This window comes from Notamacropus eugenii, chromosome 3 (assembly GCF_028372415.1).
Source record: "Notamacropus eugenii isolate mMacEug1 chromosome 3, mMacEug1.pri_v2, whole genome shotgun sequence".
NCBI classification, from domain to species: Eukaryota; Metazoa; Chordata; class Mammalia; order Diprotodontia; family Macropodidae; genus Notamacropus; species Notamacropus eugenii.
The window spans coordinates 455,908,567-455,936,136 of NC_092874.1; positions in this window are offsets into that span (position 1 = coordinate 455,908,567).

Sequence of the window (27,570 nt, forward strand, 5' to 3'; positions counted from 1 at the left end):
TAGTCTTGACCTTCTGGTCATTCTCAGTTTCATATAGTGCTGAAGTCTAGTTGCAGAACCTTAAACCTAAGTTTGCTGGCATGTAAAATGAGGGCAAATGTTTGGTAACCTGAACATTTCTTATCATTGCCCTTCTTTAGGATTGAGACATAAATTGACCTTTCCCAAACCAGTGGTAAAGGCTGTTTTCCAAATTTGCTGGATATTAAGTATGGCACCTTTACAGCATCTTTTCATATTTTAAATAGCTCAATTGGAATTCAATCACTGCCACTAGCTTTATTATTAATAATACTTCATAAGGCGCACTTGACTTCATTCTCCAGAATGTCTGACTCTCAACCAGAAACCATGGCAATCTGATTATTAATTGTAATAAGATATTTTTCACGTAGTATTTTTTTGTGCATTCTTACCATCTCTTCTTAATTGCTTCTGCTTCTAAATCTCTACCACTTTTATCTTTTATCATTTCCATTTTTGCAAAACAAAACAAAACAAAACCATTCCCTTGATATCTCTGCTTTTCCAGAAGAAATATCTTGTCTTTTCATTTTGTTGTTATCATCTATTTCTTTGAATTTCTCATTTAAGCAGACCTTTTTTATCTCTCCTTGCTATTCTCTGGAATTCTGCATACGGTTGGGTATATTTTCCCTTTCTACTTTCCCTCTCCCTTTCCTTCTTTCCTCAGCTATTTGTAAAGTCATTTTTCTTTCTTGTTCTTCTTTTTCTTTTGAACGTTTTGTGGCTGTTGTTTTTGCTGCTGCTTCCTGCACAATGTTGTAAACCCCTGTCCACAGTTCTTCAGGTACTCTGTCTATCAGATCTCATCTCTTACATCTAGCCATCACTTCCACTTGGGCCTCCATTTGGGGATTTCTTGGCAAAGATACTGGAGTGGTTTGTCATTTTCTTCTCCAGCTCATTTTACAGATGAGGAAACTGAGGCAAACAGGATTGTAACACAGCTAGTAGCTATCTGAGGCCAAATTGAAACTAAAGAAAATGAATGTTCCCTGACTCCAGGCCTGACCCCCTCTTGATGGCACCACCTTCACTGCCTCCTACTTATACTCCACCTCAGATTGTCCTCAGTCCTTTTAAACCCAACAAGAAGTAAACTCTCAAATCTATTACTTGTAACTTCTGCTTAATTATCCTTCATTCATTCATTATTGCATCTTTATTTTGTGGGGCTCAGTTTCTAGATACTTCATTAGACAAGACTAGACCCAAGAATATTGTGTTCCAACACATTTGAGGTAAAGCATGCTTGATCAGATAAGTGCCAAGTGTTAAGGGACATATTCTGCTTAATGAAGGGGAAGGAGAACATTATTTCAAAGCAAAAGACATTTAACCTAAAAAACAGGTGAAAAGAAAATTTCCTTAGTGATTATGGCAGATACCCACAGACTACCATAACAGCAGTGGAAATAAGCACACTTGAGAACATGCATAGGGGCCATACAAATAGAAAATACATGTGCTCAATCTACAAAGGTCAATGGATACAAAAACTAGAAATAGTCATATCTTGGGTACAATCATGAAGGGCACACATGTAAGAACAGTACTGCCTCTGATGCTGCAGAGCAATAGGTGTTATCAATGATGTAATGATGCCACTCTCTTCTGGGAATTTTTGTCTCAGCTGGACATGGTATTTTCTTCTGCTAGGAGTCATGCACCCCTCCCTCCACTGGGCATTTCTACTGGTTTTATCTCTGACATTTATCTCTGGCCACCATCTGCTAGGGTGAACCTGCTAGGAAGTGTTTCCCTTGTAGGAGATGGTTAAATTCTTAGTGTATAACCTAAAATTATGAGCCACTACACTCAGACAGAAAACCAACAGAAGCTTCAGGCTATCGTATATTATAAGGATATTGCTGTATATCCTATAAGTATATTAATTAATGATTTTTCTCCTACTGTAATAGAAGTTCCTGGCTCAGATAACTATAGGATTTGGGGTTAGAAAACATCTAACTCATATCAAAGAACAAATTGTTTATCTAGGTTCCATTCAAATTACTTTCGAGACTACCCAAGAAAGCTCCCCCCCAAAAAATTTATATATATACATGTATATGTATACATATACATGTATATATACACATATACATGTATATGTATACATATACATGTATATATACACATATACACACATATATACATATATACACACACACACACACACACACACACATATACACTAAGGTGTTTCAATTATAATGAAAATACCTGTCATGGCCAAACAAATATACCAGCTGTATAAGGGTTGTTTTGGGGGGACAACAGAGTAAATAGGTGAAACACTCTTACTAAAGAATCAATTATGAGCTTGGGCATTTTGGTTTCAGGTAGTAGATTTCTTCTGGCACTTTTCAAGGATAAGGACAGTATAGGTATTTTGTCTACAATTTCACTGATATAGAGAACTTTCAGGTGAAGAAACTCCCTCCATTAATGTAGGTAACATAAAGTCCTAGAGAGGTATCCTGGGCACTAGGGGTTTAAGAGACTATCTCAGGGTCAAAAAGTCAGGATGCATTACAGGGGGTATAAGACCCTCAGTCTTCTTGACTTCAAGACTCACTCTCCAATTATCTCTCATCTGCCACATTCAGAAGCCAGAAAATAGCGACGGTAGCGTTCACCTATTATAACCCTAAACTTTTTACAAAACTCCTTTCTTGGTACAATTCTGTAAGGTGGATTAGTGACAACTTTTATCACAGTTTCAAATGAAGTCTTCAAGACTCCCATTAGTTCAGTGACATGCCTACATTCACACAACCAGTTAGCAGCCTAACTGGGATTTAAGCCCAAACCTCCTGATTCCAAGTCATGACCTCTTTCTGGACTCTACTCAATTTGACCTCATAGATTCAAACTTGAACTCTGACACTTCCTGCCTGTGGAATTGCATTTAAAAAAAATCCATAGATCTAGAGTAAGAAAGGACTTAAGATGCCATCTAAACCCAAGTCTCTTATTTTACTGATTAGGAAACTGAGGCCCAGGGATGTTAATGATTTACTCAGAATCATGAAGATAATAGTGACCTCAAACTAGATGACCTTATAGTTCTTCATATGACATCCTAAAATTTCATATAGAAGCAAAATAACTGGTCCAAAGTCTGACCGGTTGTAAATGGCAGAGCTGGGATTTGGTCCCAAGTCCTCTGACGCCAAGACAGTGCTCTTTTACAATCCACACTTGCATTAAAAATCTAGCCATTGAACAGTGTCTTAAAATTTTCCTGTTTCTAATATCCTCCCTGTCTCTCCCATACCATCCCACACCCCAAATCTAGACCTGCTAACATGGTGTTCCACTGCTTAGCAGGGGAGAATATACCTTAAAGCTTCAGGGTGCATCACCAGAGTGCTGAAATTGAACTAAAGGGTCTATGACAAGCTCCTCTATGCTCCTGTCTCTCCCAGGCATTTGCAGATGAAAGCCCCAGTGCCTTTGATCACCAGAAAATTTGGCTATCCCCCTTTCCTAATGTTATTAATCTTTAATGCCTTCTCGTTCCATCTATCCTCACACTTAAGGTACCCTTTTCTACATTAATTCTGACATCAGCCGGATGAATTCCTGCGAGGCCTGAGGCAGTGCACTTCTATCTTCAAATACTAAAGGCCAGATTTTTAAAAGACAGGCATAATTTTTTTTGCCTACATGAATTTGTGTAACAATATTGCCAATTAGCCCCTTGTACCAGCCAAGTAAACTGCCTTCAAGTCAGCATTGGGGAGGGGGTGGGACTTGGCAATGTGCAAATACTGGGAGGGAAGAAACTCCTGCCTGTCAAAAACAGACCTTGTTAAGACCTCTTTCAAGATTTCTCCTTGAAAACTCTCCAGCCATTTAGATTTGTTCTTTCTTCCCGAGACAAAGTCCACCCGAATTGACAGCTTATATTCCTCATCCCAATTTCATCTGATTTATACACACAGTAAATATATAGTATGTGTGTTTATATACACATATATATATATAGTATGTGTATATATGTATATACACACATATAAGAAATCTGAAGATTGTGGTAGATATATGCATACATACTTACATACACACCCATACATATATATATATATATATATTCAGAGATTTCTGTAATAATAGAAATTAGAACAATGTTAAAAGTTAAATGTTAAAAGTCAGGATTGATATCTTATCTCTCCTGCTCCTTAGAGAGATAAATCATTGCTGAATTTCTTTTTACTTCAAAGGAAGACCCATTCTTGACCGAGCTAAGAGGTATGGAACAAAGAAAGCATGACATTATAGAGAACAGACTTTTGTTAATCAATCAGTTCATTCTTAGGCAGCTAGGTGGTACAGTGGGTAGAGTGGTAAATTTGGAAGAAGGAAGACCTGAGTTCCTCCAGACAACTTATTAGCTATGTGATCTTGGTCAAGTCACTTAACCTCCCTACCATTCAATCTCCTCATCTATAAAGTGGGACTTATAATAATAACTATCTCACAGAGTTGGTGTGATCACCAAATGATTTAGCATTTTAAAAAACATTGCAAAACTTAAATAGCTACAAAAATGCTAAGGATTACTGTTATCACAAATAATAGGGTGAAGAGAATTGGTGATATTCACCAAATTTCCTTTAGTTTGACTCAGCCAATCTTTTCAACTTGCATCTTCTGCTAGAACTAAAAAGAAAAAAAAAGAATGGACCAATTGAACAAGTCCCCTCAATTCCATTACTTTTCTCCTAACAAACATTTAAAAAGCACTTATTATGATCAAGGTACTCTCTTTGGTGTTGGGGATGCAAAGATAAAAATGGCCTTACCCAAAAGAAACTGATTTTCTAGTAGAAAGACAAGACAATACAAAATACATTTTAAAAATTTTCAGAGGAGGATCCCTGGCAACTCAGAAAATCAGAGAAGACATGATTTAGGAGGCTGCATTTAAACTGAGACTCAAGAAGAGCTAAGGATTCTGCTATGAAATGGTAAAGAGTGAATGCATTCCAGGCAGTAGAGACTTGTTGGAAGGATTGGAGAGGGGAGATAGAATATCTTACAGCATACAGACATCAGGAAGCAGTTTACTGAGAACCTAGAGGATACGAAGGAGAGTGAAGTGAAATCAGAAAATGCAGGTTGGAATGAGACTTGGATTAAATACTGAACTAAAGAGTTTGTATTTATTTTATTCTCAACAGGGAGGCACTGGAGCTTCTTGAACAGGAGAGTATCACACTCATATCTCCATTTTAGTAGTAATAATTTGACTAACTACATGGAAAATGAATTAGAGGAAATAAAGATGGATGGGAAGGAGACTAATTCAGAGACACATAGTCAGTGAAAAAGGTGATCAGTGCCTAAATAAGAATGGTGGTATTTGTGCTTGACAGTTAGTGAAGGTTGAGCCACAAGTATCTATCTTGGGGAAGAAAGTGTATAATGGTCATCAGTGACAAAGTACTATTCATCCCCTTATACATTTTGTTTTTCTCTAAAAGAAGGAACTGGAAAAATTATAAAAAACAAGCATTTATTAAGCTGTTATTGTATGTAAGATACAACACTGATATTGAGGTTGTAAAGAAAAACAAATCCCGTCTCTAGGAAGCTTACGTTATAATGTGAGAAACATCATACATAAATCACCACAGGTAAGGTAAATTCAGAGGAGATCGAATGTGCCCTTGGTAACTAATATTGGAGTCAAATCATGGTGAAAATACAGTAAGATGGTTGATACCTAGCTGATTTAAATGAGTTCAAATATCCTGGCTCAAAAGGATTGTATTCCAGGGTTCTGAAAAAAACTTGAAGATATAGGGCCAAATGGTTGTAGAAGTAGAATGGGATCATCAGCTCTGATGGCTAAAGGTATCTGGGGATATCTCAGCCACTCCCCTCCAGTTTTATGGATAAGGAGGCTGGAATCTAGAGAACTGGAGGGAACTACCCTAATCCACGAGGCAGGAAATGACTCATCTCTGAATTACTCTCAGGTGGTTTTGTGCCATTATAGGATGCTGCATTCATTTTGTATTTACTCCTCTGTTTGCTGATTGTATTTTCCCACCATAGGAAAGGAGAAGGGGAGAGGGGGGTAAAAAATTGGATATGGTCAAATTTTGTCATGATGTTCAAAAAGAGAAATAACAGGTTTTGTATAAACTGCAGATTGGTGGGCATGATGTATGTGCAGATGGGACAGAAACTGTTCTATTAACAGTCAGTGTGGAAACACATGACACAATACACATGTACACACACATGCACACACAGAAACTAAGGGGTTTTGTCATCTACAAAGTCAATGAAAAGCAGTAATGTAATGTTAAGGTAGCTAGGTAATACAGTGGATAGAGTGCCAGCCTTGGAGTCAGAAAGACTGATCTTCCTGAGTTCAAATCAGACCACAAACATTTATTAGCCATATGACCCTGGGCAAGTCACTTAACCCTGCTTTCTTCAGTTTCCTCATCTGTAAAATGAATTGGAGAAGGAAATGGCAAACAGCTCTAGTGTCTTTGACAAGAAAACCCCAGAATGAGCTAAAAAGAGTTGGATATTATTGAAAATAAGGACAGAACAACAACAAAATATAATGTTGAGGCGGGAGGGAGGTATTATGGTCTATGTTACCAGAAAAAGATAGGGAAAAGGTGAGGCAGTGTTCATCCAGTATTCTTCTCCAGTCATGCAGAGTAGTGTGGTCTTTTCTGGATGTCATACTTCAAGAGAGATCTTGATAAATAAAGAGAAAATGATGAAAGGTTTTCAGTAGAACATGAACTCCTTGAAAGCAGGGACTATTTTATTTTTATCCCCAATGTCTTGTTGTACACTAAGCACTTAATTTTTGTTGAATTAAACTGAATAATACCAAAGAGTTTGGAAAAGATTTCAAAGGATTCATGGGGATGGGAAAGTCTCAAAAAGGATTTATGAAGGCACAATGAGAAAAAATGATGAAAAACAAAGAAGAGAGGTTGTATAAAGGTGGATGCACAGGAATTCATCAACCAATTTTAATTTTGTATGGATTTCTTTGCATGTTGTCTCCTCCCCTGGATTGTAAACTCCTTGAAAGTAGGGACTATATTTTGCCTCTTTTTATATTCTCAACACTTAGCAGAGTGCCTGGCACACAGAAGGCACTTAACAAATGCTTATGGATTGATTGGTTTTTAAAAGGAGTTTATAAAAGATCAAAGCGAGAACAGGTTTTGGAGGATGAAAATGAAATATAAGCATTATTTTAATTTTTAAAATAACCAGTGAGGAAAAGATGGAGATAGGCAGATTTTATCTATTTTACAAACTTATTTTTCAATTAACAAAACTTCATTTTCTCTCTTCTCAACATCCCTTTGGGCGGGGGGGGACAAAGAAACAAAAGTCCCCTAACAAATGAGTGGAGTAAAGCAAGACAAAGCCCAATGTTGGTCATGGTCAATGATATATCTTACTCTGAACCTTGAGTACATTACCTTTCTATTAGGAGGTGGGTAGCTTGCTCCATCATTGGTCCTCTGGAAATGTCACGACTGGTCACTGGTCACTGCTTTCTTACAATCAGAGTTATCTCAAAATGGAATGGAATTCTTTTAAAGTTAATGAGCTCCACATTATTTGATGGTAGGAGATTCTTGCATTTGTAGATATCCAGACTAGATAACTTCTAAGGTTCCTTCCCATTCTATGATTCAATAAGTAAAGAATGACAAAAAAAATTACAGCACCTGTCTTTGTGGGGGCCAAGAACTGGAAATCAAGGGGATGTCCATCAATTGGGGAATGGCTGAACAAGTTCTGGTAGATGAATGTAATGGAATAATATTGTACTATAAGAAATGATGAACAGAAAGACTTCAGAGAGGCCTGGAAGAACTTATATGAACTGATGCTAAGTGAAAGGAGCAGTACCAGGAGAACACTGTACACAGTAACAACCACAGAGTGTGAGAAATTTTTCTGGTAGACTTAGCCCTTCACAGCAATACAAGGACCTAAAACATTCCCAAAGGACTCTTGAGGCAAAATGTCATCCACATCCAGAGAAGGAACCATGGAATTGGAACACAAAATGAAGCAGAATGTTTGCTTTTGTGTTATGTTTTGTTTTGTTTGGGTTTTTCTCATGGTTTCTCCCATGCTTTTTAATTCTACTATGCAACATGACTAATGTGAAAATGTGTTTAATAAGAATGTATGTGTAGAACCCATATAAGAATGCATGCCATCTCAGTGAGGGAGAGAAAATGTAAGACTTGTGGAAGTGATTGTAGAAAACTGAAAACAAATAAATTAATTTTAAAAAGAGAATGACAAAAATTGGAGCAGCTGTGAGTAAGAGATTCAGAGGTCTTATTCAACCAAACAGCAGCACACTCTCCTCCTAAATAATCAGGAGTGAATTATATTCCTTCACATTCTCTTTTATGCCAACAAGTAACAACCCTCAACTCTTATCACATTTTGGGAAAATACAGCTTCAGAGAGAAGAGTTCACAAAGTTACTAGCTGTGGGATTGTCTAATGGTGCCGGCACAGCTCCTGCATGGCATTGTTTGAGTATACTACTTCAAAACAAAGCATTATTTAAGAGAACAGGCACAGCAGGAGAGAAGGCCATGGCAAAAGAGAACAATGAATTATCAGAAGTTTCCACAATAGGCATGAAAAAGAGACTCTTAAATGTGAGCATAAAGTTTGTGATGGGAAGCTGTAAACCTCCAGCTGTGGATAACTTTGTTGGTTCCAACTGGGCCTTTATAAAGGTTTACAAACTCATCAAATTTCACACATATTTCATTAAAGTAACAATGAAGGATGAAATTAGTCATGTCTGTGTGTGTGCTTTAGATGACATGTTGGAATAAGGTGACTTTGTGTGAGCCTCGTATAGAAAAGTAGAGCACTATTCTTTTGACTTGGCATTTACCTGGATTGGATTACCCCTAAAGGGAAGGTTTGCTAACAGCACTTCTTAAACTGTGGGTCCTGACCCCATGTGGAGGAGTCACAAAATATTTGGCAATAGTAAGAAGTTTCTGAATGCAAAATAGTCAAAAATTAATTTTAAAAAATATATAATAAATTCAAGTTGTTTCTGGCAGCGCTTGCCCTCATTGCATTGCACAACTTCACTGCAGCCTTGGTCCTGAACACACAACATGTGCACTTTGTACTATGCATGCCATCAAACCATACTTGCCAACAAACACTGCCAAAATGTGAAAAGGCATCACAAGTGGAAAAAATTTAAGAAACCCTCTTAGAAAGCTCAAAGAATCCACAAATTTTCACAGGTAGCCATCTGAGCTTTTGATAGCTGATTGAAATCTTATCTCTCTGTGTTATCACAAAAGGATTCATTTACTCTGGCAACAAGAAAGCATTGCACTGCGACATGGAAAGGATTGCTCCTAGGTACTAAGGTCTTCCCACCATTTTCCATCTCAGAGGATGGCTATTTTCTTCTCCCTGACCTCTCCACCACATCCAGGATCTGAGATCCATTGGATCCATATCAAGGTGCAGGCAGCCAACTGAAATCTGGACTTTTTCAGCAATATAACCAACTATGTGAGGGGCATTTTAAAGATGCTGGGGATTGGGCTCATAAGATAAAACCCACCCGGAATTTGATAACTTCTAACTATTCTATAGTATTGTAAAGGACTGATGACTATGTAGTTACAGGGGAGAAAAACACATAAGTGCTCATCTGTGTTTATAAGTATGCTTCATTCCACCCCTGAATGATGGGGGAAGAATCTCAAGAATGGTCATTTACATGTGCTAAAGAATTAGTATACGTTCATGATTTTGTCTTATATAGAGATCCTGAAATTTCCCATTAGAGACATCTGGATAAATCCATATCCTGAGAGTCAGTAGTTTATTTATAGGAAAATAAGTAGGCCCAAGAGGTAGCATGTTGTAGTAGATGATAGGCTGGCCTTGTAGACAGGAATACCTGGGTTCAAATCTGGTTGATACATTTTGATTATATTACTATGACCAAGACATTTAACCTCTTCATGACCTTGACCAGGTTTCAAGAACCTGAGGCCACATGTGGCCCTCTAGGTCCTCAAGTGTGGTTCTTTGACTGAATTCAAATTTCACAGAACAAATCCTCTTAATAAAAGAATTTGTTCTGTAAAATTTGAACTTAGTCAAAAGACCATGCCTAAGGCTACATGTGGCCTCAAGGCTGCAAATTCCCCACCCTTCACCCAGACGGTTCTTCAAAATAGTACTTCCTATCCTCTTTGTGTCACAGACTCCTTTGGCAGTTCAGTAAGTCCTATGAGCTACTCAGAATATTATTTTTAAATGTATAAGATAAAATACATGGGATTATAAAGGAAGCCAATTATATAGAGATTTTGTTGTTGTTAAGTGGTTTTTCAGTTGTATCTGACTCTGCATGACCCTGTTTTGGTTTTTCTTGGCAGAAATACTGGAGTGGTTTGTTACTTCCTTCTCCAGTCCATTTTCCAGATGAGGAAACTGAGGCAAACAGGATTAAGTAACTTGCCCAGGGTCACACAAATAGCTAGCAAGAGTCTGAGGCCTGATTTGAACTCAAGAAGATGAGTCTTTCTGACTCTAGGTTCAGAACTCTATCCACTGTTCCATAAACTGTCTGTACTGAAATAAGGTTAAATTGTTTTTAAATAAGTTCATAGTCCACAGGTCAGGGACTCCTAAGTAGACTATAACTTGTGGAAAGCTTCCACATCTGGAATTTCCTAAATATAATGGGGGGGGGGGGGCAGAAGTCCTAAATTCCCTACATGGTGGTGTCACAAAGATTGTTTTAGCTATTATTTTATCTCAAATGTTTACTGTGATATGTGGTGATATGGGACAGAGGATAAAAGAGACAAAACTGCTTGAGTCCATGGTCTCCTTCTGATGAATGCTTGCTTTATGACCCAGGGCATGTGACTTAAAGTCACACTGCCTGAGAAAAACTTTTAAAGTTATATGTTATACATGAGTTGCCTATCCACATTGGTGGAGGGAGTTTCCACTGTGGGAATTTATCACACCGATAAAATTTTAATTCCAGAAAGCAGAAATTGTTGGAAGAGTCACTTATATAAAATCAAAAGTAGCAGTGAACTTTTTATCACATTATATCTGGAAGGAAGGGTAAAGTCCTGGAGCACAAGGGTCTCATTTTACACATTAGGAAGCTGATATAGGGAGAGGTTTTAATGTGGAGGAAACCAAGAGGTAAGAGCCAGTGTCTATGATTAGGACCTATGAGATCTTCTACACTTTACTCTCTGCCACCATCATAAATATGTCTAAAATACACCACAAAATACAAATGTTTATGATACCAGACAAAGAGAGTTGTTCAGACCTGGCCTTAGAAAATCTGCATTCAAATCATAGTTATCCTGTTAATAATTTGGATGAGTTTGCAGAAATCAGTTTATCTCTCTGAGTTTGTTTAGATGTTAGACTGTCTAAGGTCTCTTCTGACACTAGATTTCTTTGCTCCTATAATTTTACATACCTGAAGACAGTATATGAAAGGAAGCTCTCACTTTCTTTCTGACTAATCCAGGGAGGTTCTGTGAAATATATGGAATCTCGGTTGCTATACACTTCTGAGAGTGACTAGTCAAGGATTTGACTGATTTGTGGGAAATGCTACTCCAGACCCATGTGTTTTTTGGAGAAGACTCAGAACCAGGGGTTGAACTGAATAGGGAAAAGGAATTTAGCACTTCTGCCTAGGGCAGGAAGAAAGGACATACTAATGTATAAGAAGAGACAAGGGAAGGTGAGTGATCTCAAATATCCTTGGGAAAGACTTTGAAACTGAAACTATTAAAATTGATCTTCAATATGTTAGAAAGCCAACAAAGGATTTTAGAGAGGAAGAGAATGGTATGTTACTCTGAAAGGTCAAAAGATGAGTAGTATGGGCTTGGAAGTTTTGGAACTAGGAGCCCCATTAAGGAGAGGGCTATAGTAATCTAGGTGAGAGATTCCTAGGGTCCAGACAAGACCTGTAGTAATAGAATCAAATGATCACAGGTTCACAGAATGTCAGAACTAGAAGACATCTTGAAGTAGTCATCTATGCTAACTCTTCTTATTAGAGATGGAGAAATCAAGGTCTCAAAGAAATTAAATGACTAACTGAGATGACAGAAGTGGTAAATAGTAGATCAGGGATTCCAACCAGGTCTTCTGACTTCAAATATATCATTTGTCAGACAAATGTAGAGAATCCCACGCAGAAAGAAGTGACATGACTGGTCCACTATATTAGATTTAAGGGAGACATTATAAACTATCAAGCCCAACCACGTCAATAACTTGCCCTAAATTACACAAGTAGTAAATACTAAAGACTGGATTTGAATCCAGGTACTCTCATTCCTAAGCCAATCTTCTTTCCATTATACCACACACATCTCAAAATTAATTGACAAGCAGGAAATGGTAGTGATGTTTTGATGATCATTCCAAATTTGCTTACTTGAAACGGTGGGTCATAGTGGGTAATCACAGTGATGGACCACTGGGAACAGAGAATCATCCTAAGAGGATCCATCATTGTCATGGTCAACATTATTATATGACAGGAGATCTAGTCTATGGTATCTTATAGACAAAAGGATTTGTGCAAATGAACTAAATAGATGAACATGGCAACGCATAACTTTCTTTGTATAATTTATGATATTGTGGTATGAAGTCAATTCAATTGAAGTTAATTATGGAGCATTTATTAAGCACTTACGATGAAAGGAATGTAAAATATTATGCTAGACTTTAGGGAAACAGATCAACAACAATAAAAAAAAATTTTCTTACGGGGCGGAGCCAAGATGGCGCAGTAGAAATAAACACATACTCTAGCTCCAAACCCACAGCTCATAAAATATCTGTAAAGAAGAACTCCCAACAAATTCTGGAGCAGCAGAAGGCACAGAACAATGGAGTGCAGGAGATTTCTGTTCCAGAGAGCCCTGAAAACCTCTCGCAAGAGGTCCATCGTGACCCGGACCCAGAGCCAAGCCCAGCCCTGCCTTGGCCGTGAGGCACTGAAAGGAGCTGATCCAAGCAGGCTTCAGGGAAGGAATCTCCAGCGGCTGTGCAGGTCCGTCCACCTATGGGCCCCAAAAGTTGGTGAGAGGGTCTTCTCAGCTTGCTGAGAGGGGAGTGGGGTTCCCCCATAACTCAGCCCCCCTTGGGAGGCAGCAGCAGAGGCGGCTGCAGACAAGGGCTCCCCAATCAGGCAGGAGCTTGGATCCATTGTTGAAAGTCTCCACATAAACCCCCTGAGGGAACTGAGCCTGTGAGGTGGCCCTGCCCCCACCTGAGCACCTAAACTTAATCTCACACTGAATAGCAGCCCTGCCCCCGCCCAAAGCCCTGAGGCTGGGAAGCAGCATTTGAATCTCAGACCCCAAGCGCTGGTTGGGCTGATCTGCAGGCAAAGTGGGTGTGAAGAGAATACTCAGAAGTCAAGTCACTGGCTGGGAAAATGCCCAGAAAAGGGAAAAAAAATAAGACTATAGAAGGTTGCTTTCTTGGTGAACAGATATTTCCTCCCTTCCTTTCTGATGAGGAAGAACAATGCTTACCATCAGGGAAAGGCACAACAGTCAAGGCTTCTGTATCCCAGCCCACCCAATGGGCTCAGGCCATGGAAGAGCTCAAAAAGGATTTTGAAAATCAAGTTAGAGAGGTGGAGGAAAAACTGGGAAGAGAAATGAAAGAGATGAAAGAAAAGCATGAAAAGCAGGTCCACGCCCTGCTAAAGGAGACCCAAAAAAATGCTGAAGCAAATAACACCTTGAAAAATAGGCTAACTCAATTGGAAAAAGAGGTTCAAAAAGCCAATGAGGAGAAGAATGTTTTAAAAAGCAGAATTAGCCAAATCGAAAAGGAGATTCAAAAGCTCAATGAAGAAAATAGTTCTTTCAAAATTAGAATGGAACAGATGGAGGCCAATGACTTTGTGAGAAACCAAGAAATCACAAAACAAAACTAAAAGAATGAAAAAATGGAAGATAATGTGAAATATCTCATTGGAAAAACAACTGACCTGGAAAATAGATTCAGGAGAGACAATTTAAAAATTATGGGCCTACATGAAAGTCATGATCAAAAAAAGAGCCTAGACATCATCTTTCATGAAATTATCAAGGAAAACTGCCCTGAGATTCTAGAACCAGAGGGCAAAATAAGTATTCAAGGAATCCATCAATCACTGCCTGAAAGAGATCCAAAAAGAGAAACTCCTAGGAACATTGTGGCCAAATTCCAGAGTTCCCAGGTCAAGGAGAAAATACTGTAAGCAGCTAGAAAGAAACAATTCAAGTATTGTGGAAATACAATCAGGATAACACAAGATCTAGCAGCTTCTACATTAAGGGATCAAAGGGCATGGAATAGGATATTCCAGAAGTCAAAGGAACTAGGACTAAAATAAAGAATCACCTACCCAGCAAAACTGAGTATAATACTTCAGGGGAAAAATTGGTCTTTCAATGAAACAGAGGACTTTCAAGCATTCTTGATGAAAAGACCAGAGCTGAAAAGAAAATTTGACTTTCAAACACAAGAATGAAGAGAACCATGAAAAGGTAAACAGCAAAGAGAAGTCATAAGGGACTTACTAAAATTGAACTGTTTATATTCCTACATGGAAAGACAATATTTGTAACTCTTGAAACTTTTCAGTATCTGGGTACTGGGTGGGATTACACACACACACACGCACACGCACACACACACACACACATAGAGACAGAGTGCACAGAGTGAATTGAAGAGGATGGGATCGTATCTTAAAAAAAGAAATCAAGCAGTGAGAGAGAAATATATTGGGAGGAGAAAGGGAGAAATGGAATGGGGCAAGTTATTTCTCATAAAAGAAGCAAGCAAAAGAATTTTTAGTGGAGGGAAAAAGAGGGGAGGTGAGAGAAAAACATGAAGTTTACTCTCATCACATTCCATTAAAGGAAGGAATAAAATGCATACTCATTTTGGTATGAAAACCTATCTTACAATACAGGAAAGTGGGGGATAAGGGGATAAGCAGGGTGGGGGGGGATGGTGGAAGGGAGGGCATGGGGAGGAGGGAGCAATTTGAGGTCAACACTCATGGGGAGGGACAGGATCAAAAGAGAGAATAGAAGTAATGGGGGGCAGGATAGGATGGAGGGAAATATAGTTAGTCTTATACAACATGACTATTATGGAAGTCATTTGCAAAACTACACAGATATGGCCTATATTGAATTGCTTGCCTTCCAAAGGGAAGGAGTGGGGAGGGAGGGAGGAAGAGAAGTTGGAACTCAAAGTTTTAGGAACAACTGTCAAGTACTGTTCTTGCTACTTGGAAACAAGAAATACAGGTAAAGGGGTATAGAAAGTTATCTGGCCCTACAGGACAAAAGAGAAGATGGAGACAAGGGCAGAGAGGGATGATAGAAGAGAGAGCCGATTGGTCATAGGGGCAATTAGAATGCTTGGTGTTTGGGGGTGGGTGGAGGGGACTAAAGGGGAGAAAATTTGGAACCCAAAATTTTGTGAAAAGGAATGTTAAAAGTTAAATAAAAAAGAAAGAAAGAAAAAAGAAAAAAAACATTTTCTGACCTCAAAGAAATTATATTGTAATAAGAAACAACATGTGCACAGATAGGTAAATAAAAAATGTGCATAAAGTAATAAGGGGATGCACAAGAACTCCTGTAGGTAGTCAGACTTGAGCCAAGTCACAAAGGGCGTCAAAAACATACTATTATACCTATCACTCTTTTTCTTTCTCTATTTTATTTATGTAAGCATTCAAAGATGTAAAACTTCCCCTAATAACTGCTTTTGCAGTATCCCATAAGTTTTGGTATGTTGTCTCACTATTGTCATTCTCTTGAATGAAATTGTTGATTGTTTCTATGATTTCTTCTTTAACCCAATCCTTCTTTAGAATTAGATTATTTAGTTTCCAATTGATTTTTGGTTTCTCTTTCCATGGCCTTTTATTACATGTAATTTTTAATGCATTATGATCTGAAAAGGATGCATTGATTATCTCTACATTTCTGCAATGGATTGTGAGATTTTTATGTCCTAGTACATGGTCAATTTTTGTAAATGTTCCATGTACCGCTGAGAAAAAGGTATATTCCTTTCTATTCACATTTAATTTTCTCCAAAGATCTATCATATCTACCTTATCCAGAGTTTTATTTACCTCCTTAACCTCTTTCTTGTTTATTTTGAGGTTGGATTTATCGAGTTCAGAGAGGGGGAGGTTGAGGTCCCCCACTAGTATAGTTTTGCTATCAATTTCTTCCTTCAACTCCCCCAACCTCTCCTCTAAGAATCTGGATGCTATACCACTTGGAGCATACATGTTTAGTAATGATATTGTTTCATTGTCTATGGTGCCTTTTAGCAGGATATAGTTTCCATCCTTATCCCTTTTGATTAGATCTATTTCTGCTTTCGCTTTGTCTGAGATTAGGATTGCTACTCCTGCCTTTCTTACATGAGCTGAAGCACAATATATTCTGCTCCATCCTTTGACCTTTATCCTATGTGTATCCCCCCGTTTCAAATGTGTTTCTTGTAAGCAGCATATTGTTGGATTATGGCTTTTAATCCATTCTGCTATCCGTCTCCGTTTTATGGGAGAGTTCATTCCATTCACATTCACAGTTATGATTACAACCTCTTTCCCACCATTTGTGCTTTTAGCTCTCCCGTCTCCCTTCCCCTCCTCAATAGTATTCACTTTTCTCCCCCTCCTCCTGCAGCCTTCCCCTCCTTCTTTTAGCCCCCCTCCCTTTTACTCCCCTTTACTCTTATTGCTTCTTTCCTCCCTTTTAGCCACCCTCCCCTTTCTTGCCCCTTCCCTTCCTACTACCTATAGAGCTAGTTAGGATTATCTACTTAAGATTATTGTTCCCTCCTTTGAACAAATCAGATGAGAGTACCTCTCAAACAATGCTCATCTCCCTCCCCTCCTTCCCTCTACTATAGTTTTGTACTTCTTCCTGTGATGTAATTTGCCATTTTCTGCTTCCCCCTTTCCACACCTCCTATTACAATCCCTTCTCATACTTAAATCATATTTTTGACATGACATCATTTACTTTATGCCCATTCCCTCTACATATATCCCTTTTATCATAATAGCTGCACAGTTCTCAAGATTAACAGGTATCATCTTCCCTTATAGGGAGGTAAGCAGTTTGCCCTAATTGAGTAGCAAGTTTTTGTTTTTGTTTTTTCCCCTCTGTTTACCTTTTTATGATTCTCTGGAGACCTGCATTTGAAGATCTATTATACCTATCACTAACATTTATATGTTGCTTTAAAGATTGAAAAGCTTTTTACAGACATCATTTCATTTTGAATATGTACAAAATAGAATTCACAAAAGGACCAAATAACTAAGAGACTAACCTTAAGCTTTTTTTTTATAACTTGACAAAGGTGAATGGAACAGACAGATTTAGACATTTATGTTCATAGAATGGAGTATCTCAGGCATCACCAAAACAGAACTGAAATGAAGCATTTTGGGGAACAAGACCTTCTCACCCTTTGGGGAACAAGACCTTCTCACCCCTTGGAGAACTCATTTTAACTTCTCTCAGCTTTGGAAAAATGAGACCAACTAATCAGAAAAGTTTGGTTCCTTTCCATTGGATCATTAATACCAATCAAAGATTTCAACAGTGTCCAAAAATTCACTTACTTTCCAAAGCAAAAGTATCACTTCAGATATTCTCCCCAAAGAATCCTGAAGTTGAAATATTTCTCATAACTGGATCCTTTCAAAACACACAAACTGGATGATTTAAGCAAGCATAGCTGCCTTTTTCTTACTTTAAGTACATTTTCTTAAATAAATATGGATTAAACTCATCAGTCATATGACATAAGTCCATCTGTTTGGGATGCATTGTTAAATGAGGATGTGAGATTGTGATGATCAGTAAATTACAAAATGCCAAAGATCACATCCATTTCCCTTAACTTTGTATCATCCAGTCATTTGTCTAGGTTTGCTGATGCTACCCACGTACCATCACTGGGGTGTGTCCCTTTCTCTCTACTTGCATGACTCCCATTACCCCTTGCCTAGACTTCCCTAATATAATCCTAACTAATCCCCCTGCTTCCAGGAAGGAAGCTATATAACTCTTTGTAGTCTCCATTTCGCTTTTTAAACATTTGCCAATCATCACTTTAATGATCAATTCTAGATTTTCCCAGGAATCTAAATCAAGCTCACAAAATTACAGGTCACAGACTCTGTTTTTCTTTTCTTTTTCTTTCTCTCTTCCTTCTTCCCTTCTTCCTTTCCCATGCTCCTTCTTTCTTTCCTTCCTTACTTCTTTCTTCATTTCCTTCCTTCCTTCTCTTTCCTTCCTTCTTTCTTTTTTCTTTCTCTTTTTATTTACTTCCTTCTTTATTTATTTCATTCCTTCCTTCTTCCTTTCCTTTTCTTCCTTCCTCTTAGAAATTCTTAAGGCAGAGCTCTTGTTCAGTCCTTCCCAATCAAGATCTGAAATTTTGCATTTTTTTCCTTTTATTTTGAAGATTAAAGCAGTATTTGCTCTTCTCCAGCCTTGGTCTTCCTGTTAGGTTTTCCATGACTTCCCCAAGGTCCCAGAGGATAGTCAGGAGCAGATCTAGGATCTGAAGCCAAATCTTCTGTCTCCAATTTCAGTGCTATTTTCAGAATGCCCACTTTTGTACACACTATCATTTTGGATTTGATCTATCTTATCAAATGAGATTACATTTTAAAAATGCCTCACATAGTGCCTAGCACATAGTAAGTGGTATATAAATGCTTATCCTCTCCCCTTTTGTCCTCTTCCTTTCCCCTCTTCCCTTCCACCATGTGTATGTGCCATGCTGATTTTCCTGCCTGCCAACCTGGCTTGGTTTCTATTGCTAATTTATCACTGTCTGCCGTGTTCAGTGACCATCCATAACCTTGCACCAATGGTTATTAGAAGGCATTTAAGGGAGAGAAGAAGTTCAGCAGGTGTACAGGATGGGAGGGGGGCAGGGTGCAAGTTTCAGGCATAGGGGACATCAAGATCAAAACAGCAGAGACACAAAATTGCTGTATAGGTTTGAGGAGTAATGAGCCATTCTGCTTGTCTGGAGTATAGAGCGTATGTGGGAGAGTACTTTGAGATCAATCTGGAAGAGTTTGTTTTCAATGTGATCTTAAATATATTCATCCAGGCCAGAATATCTTGACATACCAATTTCTTGTCTACATCTGAGTTGTCCATATTCAGAGACTGAAGCAAAATCACAAACAGATATGGATTTTTTCCACTGTTGACTAGATGGCTCTAGTAAGCCCTGAAAAGTACTTTGGATTCTCGCACCTTTTCTCGTCATGTCTATTATAAATATTGTTTTATTTATTCTATTAAGAAATGATTTAAAAAGCCTCCCATTCTAAATGTTTACATCATACCAGAATTGGCATGTATGCAACTGAGCTGGGGGATGTAGTTTTACATGCAAAATTTCAGATCTTGATTGGGAAGGACCAAACAAGAGCTCTGCCTTAAGCAGAGGTGTGGGGGTACAGATGTATTTCTTAGAAAGTTTTGCTCCTCCTCTTTCATTGTCCCCTTTCCCAAGGCAGGCTCATTCTGTCTAACACAACTAGGAGGTATTTTCAAAACCTCTTTTTTCCCCAACATCCTTAAATTAATAATTTCAATTCAATAAATACTAAGTGACTAATCGGTGCCTGTGCTAAATGTTATGAATACTAGGGCAGTATTAAAGAGCAGCTAGGTGGTATAGTGAATATAGTGTTGGACCCTAAGTCAGGAAGAATCATCATCTTGAGTTCAAAACTGACTTCAGACACTTACTAGTTGTGTGACCCTGGACAAGTCACTTAATACCGTTTGCCTCAGTTCTTCACCTGTAAAATGAGATGGAAATGGATGATCACTTTAGTCATCTTTCTTTTTCAAGAAAACCTGAAATGGGGTCATGAAGAATCACACATGACTGAAATTATTGGACAAAAGAGAGATATAGCAGTTATAAAACAAATCCAACAAACATCAAAGAGGGAGAAAATACTAGCAATTGGAAGGGGGAGTTTGAGAATGAAGGGAGAAGGAGGATAAGAAGAAGCAGAAGTAGAAGAGGAAAGGAGAATGGAAAGAGAAATGGAGATAGAGAGAGAGACAGGAGAGAAGGAGTTACAGAGAGAGGGGGAAGAGGAAAGATGGAGAGAGAGATAGACAGATGGATTGAAAGACAGAGATGGAGGGACAAAAGAAGAGAAAGCATTTAATAAATACTTACCATTCATAAGAATGGCACTGTGATAAGTGATGATATGAATATAAGCAAGCAAGAAATTTCTACCCTCAATAAGCTTACATTCTTCTTCTTACATGTAGAAGAAATACATACAGGAAGTTGGGGGTGGGGTGCAGCTGCATCAGGCCCATATGTTGGAACCAATGGGCAGAAAGCAAAGTGACAATTTGATTCCAGACCAGGTAAGGGGAAAGTTCCCCTATCACCCTACAGTGTGATCCTGGAGACTCTGACTTCCTGGTGGCAAAGTGGTAACAAATGAACAATGCAGCGTAATTCGTAGACTGGATTTCTGACACGGAAGGGGTAAAGGAGATGGCCAGAGTAAAAAGAGAAGTTTTAGAGCTGGTGGCCAGGAAAAGTCCAGATGACTTCAGAGGATGCTTGAAGGCGAGGGATGGTAGGTTAATTTGAAAGGTTAAAAGCAGTCAAGGTTGACAGCCTTCTGGAGTTGGTGAAGGAAGATTACTATGAAATGGGGCTCGAAAAATAGTTTGTCAATAAAGTATGGGGGACCTCAAATGCGAACCAAAGGTAAAAAAAATGTTGTTATAGAGGTAATGTTTATGCCTGAAAAACGTGTGAGCCAGAGAGTAATATGGTCAAATCTGTGACTTTCGATTTTTTTTTTGACAGTTGTGTGTAAGGAAGAAACTAGAAACAGAGAAGGCAATTAGGAGACAATAGTACAAGAAATAAAGACTTCAAAATCCTTTTATTTTCTACTTCACCCTAACTACTTATACTTACCAAATCTTCCTAACACCACCCCTTCATTTCAGCCATGTCCCACAAGTGAAGTTTGAAATGTCACCCTTTCTTTACATAGGTATCACATACTATGACTACACTTTAGAAAGTCATTCAAAGACCTATGGAGTTAACTAGGTTAGCTTATATCTGCTTGAATCCATTCTACCTTAGAAACACTGTCTTTCTTTGGATCTTATAATGGCATGTCTACTTACCTTTCACCATGTGGGAAGGCAAGGAGTCAATTGCCATTGGTTGATAGTGAGTAAGAGAGAGACTGAAGGAACTAGGATATGTAATTGAACTAAAATCAACTGGCATTTAAGTGCCTCAAAGAGATTACATTTTTACTGAGAAGAGACATTCAAGAAGAGTGGCTAGGTGACACAGTGGATAGAGTGCTGGGCCTGAAGTCAGGGAGACTCATCTCCACGAGTTCAAATCTGACCTCACACACTTAGAATCTGTATGACCCTAAGCAAGGCACTTCACTGAGTTTGCATCACCTTCTCTATCTATAAAATGAGCTGGAGATAGAAATGGCAAGCCATTGCATTATCTTTGAAAAAAAGTACTCTAAATGGGGTCAAAGTCAGACATAATTGAAATGCCTAACTAATAACAAAGCATTCAATACATAACAGCTTTAATTCAGCAAGTATTTGTTAAAACACCTAGGTTTGCTTGTGATCTGTTTTATTGGAGGAAATCCTGAATCACTGGGATAGATCCTAGCTCCATCTGAGCATCTGAGTAATGTGGAAAGAAATATGATGAATATTGAGGATTGAATATAATGAGAAAATTGTATTGTTATAGAGTGAGACCTAAAAGGGACTTTATAGATCATCAAATCTAAAAATTTTATAAATGAGGTACATAAGGCCAAAGAAGTCTAAGTAACTTGCCCAAGGTAATACAAGAAGCAAGTGGTAATTAATCAATAAACATATATTAAATCTCTACCATGTGCTAGGCACTGTTCTAAGCTCTTGGGATACAAAGAAAGGTAAAAGATAGTCATTACTCTTAGTGTTCACAGTCTGAGGAAGACAACAGGAAAACAGTGAGATACAAACAAGATAGAGAATAGGATAAATTGGAAATGTTGAACAAATGGAAGAGCCAGGGTTTGGGGGATACAACTATGTTCAAAAAGATATGTGCAGAATAAATTGGAAATATTCAGCAGAGGCAAGAGCTAGGGTTTTCCTGGTTCTGTCCAGTATATCATGCTACCAATAATGTAGACTGGCTAGAAACTGATGTTCTCTTATAGATATGATTGTATGCAACAATATGATGAGGAAGTGGAAACTAACAACTGAGTGGGCAAGAAAATGCAGGAGGTGGCCCCTGAAAGAGAAAAACCTTGAAGAAAGCAGAAATTCCAAGAAGGAGAGAGGAGAGGGGAAGAGAGAAGGGGAAGGGAGGGGAGGAGGCAGAGTATGTTCCTTTACAAAGGCATGGAAGTTAGAAATGTCAATTTAGGGGAAGAGCAAGCCAGTCTGGTAAGAACATAAAGCTAATGAAATATTATCCACAGGGGATAAAGAGTGTTCTTCCTGGGTACATTATAATCACCTCCAGAATGCATGAAGGATAACCATTGGATACTTCTGGTTTTCTCTATTTGATTCCATTTAACAAGCATTGATTTAAGCACCTACTATGCACAAGGCTCTAAGATGCAGAGGCAATGTGAAAAATATTTCTTGTCCCAAGGGAGCTTGCATTCCACTGGGAGATGCAGCATTTGCACAGGACTTTACTAAGTATCTACTATGTGCCAGGTCCTGAGTTAGTGCTAGAGATTCAAATGAAAAAAAAAAAGACTTTTCCCTGCCCTCAAGGAGCTTTCCTTTTTATATGTTCACTTAAAGTAGCATGACCTCTCCTCTCCCTGAGAAGAAAGCTAGCTGAAATATTTAGAGAGAAAGTAGAAACAGGAGGTACAGGGGGAGAAGGAAAAAAAAAACCTTAGTCCTTCTTCTGGGATGGGCAACATGCTTGATCATAGGGAAAAGGCAATATTTTATGTAACCATAAAATGTTAACCTGTATGAAATATTAATACAGTGTTTATATCCTTCCTTCTTTCAGGAACTGAAAGAATTTAATAGACCTCATTAATTCTTTGACAGTTTCAGTAGAGGAGAGATCCAGTGCCATCATACTTGTTTTAAATGTAAGGAAATGTGAACAGAGTCCAAGTGGAAAAGGAAACTGCTGCCAGGCCCTAATCAAGCCACATCTGCTGTAGCTTTAAGAGGAGCTTCTGTGGGATGGCTAACCTAACTCAGATCATCTGTGTGAGACTTTGACTTCTGTAGGTCTAGAGCTAGAAAGGACGTTAGGGGCCATTTAGCCCAATCTCCTCATTTTACAGATCAGGAAACAGAAGCCCAGAGACCTAAGGGACCTGCTTAAAGTCAAGTAGGCAATAAATGTCAGGATGTGCTTCCAAACTGATGTCATAGGATTGTAGATGTAGGGCTACAAAGAGCCTGAGAGACTCTCTAGTACAGTTTCCTTTTATTTACTTGTAAGGAAATCCTGGTCCAGGGAATTCCAATGGTTTGCCCCATGCCAGGCAGATGATTAGCATCAGGGGCAGCACTTGAACCTTGGTCCACTGACTTCATTGGCAGTGCTCTTCTTCGCACTGTATTCCACTAAGATTTGTTAATTTAATATTTAATACTTTGGAAAGACATCAAAACAAGCGTCTCTGCTCTAGGAAAATAGATATTGTAAAAATACATGCCATTTTTTTTGTTATGAATTAGCAACCCACCAGCTAGATAGCTCAGTGGATAGAGTGTGGGTCTATAGTCAGGGAGAAGACACTTACTAGCAGTGTGACCCTGGGCTAGTCACTTAACTTCTGCTTGCTTTAATCCTTTGGAGAAGGAAACGGCAAACCACTCCAGTATATTTGCCAAGAAAACCCCATGGTCCATGGGATCATGGAGAGTCAGACACAACTCAATGACTGAACAACAATAGAAGCCCACCAAGGACTTCTATCTTTAAGAAGGACTAACAATATGCCATACTATTCAGATGAACAAATCATCAATCTAGAGCTGAGAGGGATCTCAGAGGCCATCTAGCCCAACCACCTTTATTTTGCAATTGGGGAAACTGAGGCTTAGGGAGCCACTGATTTGTCCAAGGTGACATCCATAGTAAGTGGACTTTAAACTCAAACCCTTTCAACTTCAGAGCCATAGTCCTCTTGCATGAGAATGGTTCTCAAATGAAGTGGGGGGATGGAGTACCATGGACAGCACTTCATGGTCAAGCAGATAGCCTTACTTTGCTGGCCCCTATGAAGTAGAATCACAAATTAGAAAATTCACCTTTTGACAACTGAAGACAGATAACAGAGTTGGTGCTTGAAACAGCATGATTGTGAAGCTCTCAGAAACTGGTGCTTTGATCCACTTGGATTCTGCTCCTGGGCTCCAAGCTCTCAAGGAATGTTTTAAAAGACTTATTTTTCAGGGTGGGGACCCTAACTTGGGTATATTTACAGAGTGTTAAATAGAAAATTAACAAACTTTATGGATGGTGAAATGGATTCCTGTGGTAGATAGAGCTACATTCAGTGAAACTCAGGCTGAAATTCAAAGGACATTTTCCTTCTCTAGCAGATTACAATGTACCTCACTTAAAATGCATATATATCACTGCATAAGTGTTGAAGGATTAATTATAAATGGTGAATTCTTATCCAGGCTCCCACATTTCTTCTGGGGGAATGGAGTGTTCTTAAGAACTCTAAACTTAAATCAAGTTATGCTTTCCAGGCAGAGAAAAAAAAGTCTCTGACACTAGGTCCTCAGAGAGAATCCTGAGGGTATTACTTCAATACTTCTATAATTTTGTCCATATGAGTACTCCCTCTGTATCTTAGTGGATGGTCTTCAAGACCTACTGTAGCTGAAAAAACAATTCCAGAATCTTAGGGTTGGAAAAGATTTTAGAGGTCATCTAATCCAATCGCATCTTTTTACAGGTGAGTAAACTGAAGCTTAGAGAAATTAAGTGACAGGATTATTGGCTCTTGATTTAGAAGTGAAATGTACCTTGGAAGACACCTAAGATAGCACCATTTTTATAGAGAAGGAAACTGAAGCTCATGTAATCACAGGCTCACAAATTTAGGGCCAGAAGAGTCACGTAGTCCAGCCCCTTAATTTAATATATGAAAACTAAGACTCAGGGAATGGAAGTGATTTTTTAGCATCCCTCAGATAACGAATGATAGAGGAAGGATTGGAGCCCTGATTCTCTGGCTCCAAATTCAATACTTTATCCTTTATCCCACATTGCCTTTAAGGTTCTTTTTCCTGCTGAAGGGGACCACCATTCTTTTTGAACAGAGCATTATTGATACAGTGTTGGGAGGAGCCTCAGAGGTCTAGTCCAACCCCCAAATTTAGTAGACGACCAGAGATGATGAATAACTTGTCCAAGACCACACAGGGCAGCATCAGAGATAAGATTTGAACACAAACCCTCTGACTTCAGAATAAGCTCTCTTTTCCCCCATAGAGGTGATGGCTGGAGTAGGGTATGATTTCTTTCAATCAGTTCATATATTTTCTCCATTCATGTGCTAAACAGTGCTTAACGCTTCCTGATATATTTAAGGATGATGGGGTTTACTCCTAACAATATGTTTCTCATGGCTACTTTTCCAAGCATATTTAGTGTTGCTCAGATAATTTAGGAACTATACTGGCCCACTGCAGAAACACCACTGCAAGAGAGAATTAATTGGTACATATATTAACGTGTTTATTAAGGTTTATGAAGAACTTACAAGCACTATCTGATTAGGGCTTCACAACAACCCCACAAGGTAAGTATTATAGATGTTAGAGCTCCCATTATTCTAATAAAATTTGACCACATCACCACTGACCCCGTCATGAAACTCCAGTGGCTTTCTATTACCTCTATGATCAAATAGAAACTCCTCTGTTTTCAACATTTGAAGCTCATCATACCCTGCTCCTTCCTACCTTTCTCGTCCTCTTACATTTGACTCCTTGCCTTATTTTCTGTGATCCAAGTCTACACGCTATTCTTTGAACACAACCTCGTGTTTCTTAACTCTTTGCCTTTGTACTTGCTGTCTCTCATATCTACAATGGTATCACTTCTTATCTTCAACTAGTAAGATTTATGACTTCCTTGAAGACACAGCTGCAATGTTGTCTTCTTCAGGACAAATGCTACAATTATCCTCTCTAATATTAGCCTCCTCTCCTTGGTATGTGCCATATCCTGTATATACAGAGATGTAAAAATGTATGTAACATATCATAATATTTCATGATGTCCCAAAAGTTTTAAAACAAATTTAAACTTTAGGTATATGTGTATATGTGTGTGAATACATACATATACATACACACACATATATATGCATATATATGTATATATGTTTGTATGTGTATACATACACACAGATGAATGGTTTTTGTCTTATATTTATACAGATACATATTTTATACAATTTAATTGTGTGTATGTCATCTCTCCATTAGAATATAAACTCCTTAAGGGCACAGTTTGTTTTTGACTCTCTTTTTATTCTCAGCGCTTAGTACAGGGCTTAAGGGCACATTGTAAGGGCACAATGTAGCAGATACTGGGCAAAGATTTAAAAAGAGAGGCAAAAAACAGTGCCTATCATCAAGGACTTTATAATCTAATGGGGGAGAAAACATTCTATATGCATGCACACACACATGTATACATATGTGTGTATGTATGTGCATATATGTATATATGTGTTATATTTGTATGTACATGTGCATGTGTGTTATGTGTGTGTAATTATATATATGCATATATATGTGTATATACACAGATATACACATGTGTGAGAAACAGGAAATAATCAGAGAAAAATTAAGTGATTGGAGAAAGCTTCCAGTAAAACATGGGATCTTAGTTGGGACTTAAACGAAGCCAGGAAGGTCAGCAGTCATCAAGAAGGAGGGAGAGTGTGCCAGACACGGAAGACAGCCAGAGAAAGTGTCTGGAGACTCACTGCCTGATAGATGAGAAAAGTAAGACTTTTCCAAGTCCATGCATCTAGATAGCAAACAATCATTTCACAAACGTTTAGTAACCAGCTATTGTGTATAAGACACTGGTCAATACACTAGTCTCTGGTTTGCATCTGAGCAGGCATATGAACCCAGTTCCTTCCACCTTCTATTTTACCTGCTGCCTCTCAGTAGATATTTCAACAGAACTTTGGATATTTTTTTATTATTATAAAAATCAAACAATGATCACAATACCCCAGCATCAACTGAAACATGCCCTGCTCTTGGTAGGATACTCCCCCTCCCCCTCAGGATAAATACACATTCCTTTCCTAATAACTGTGGCACA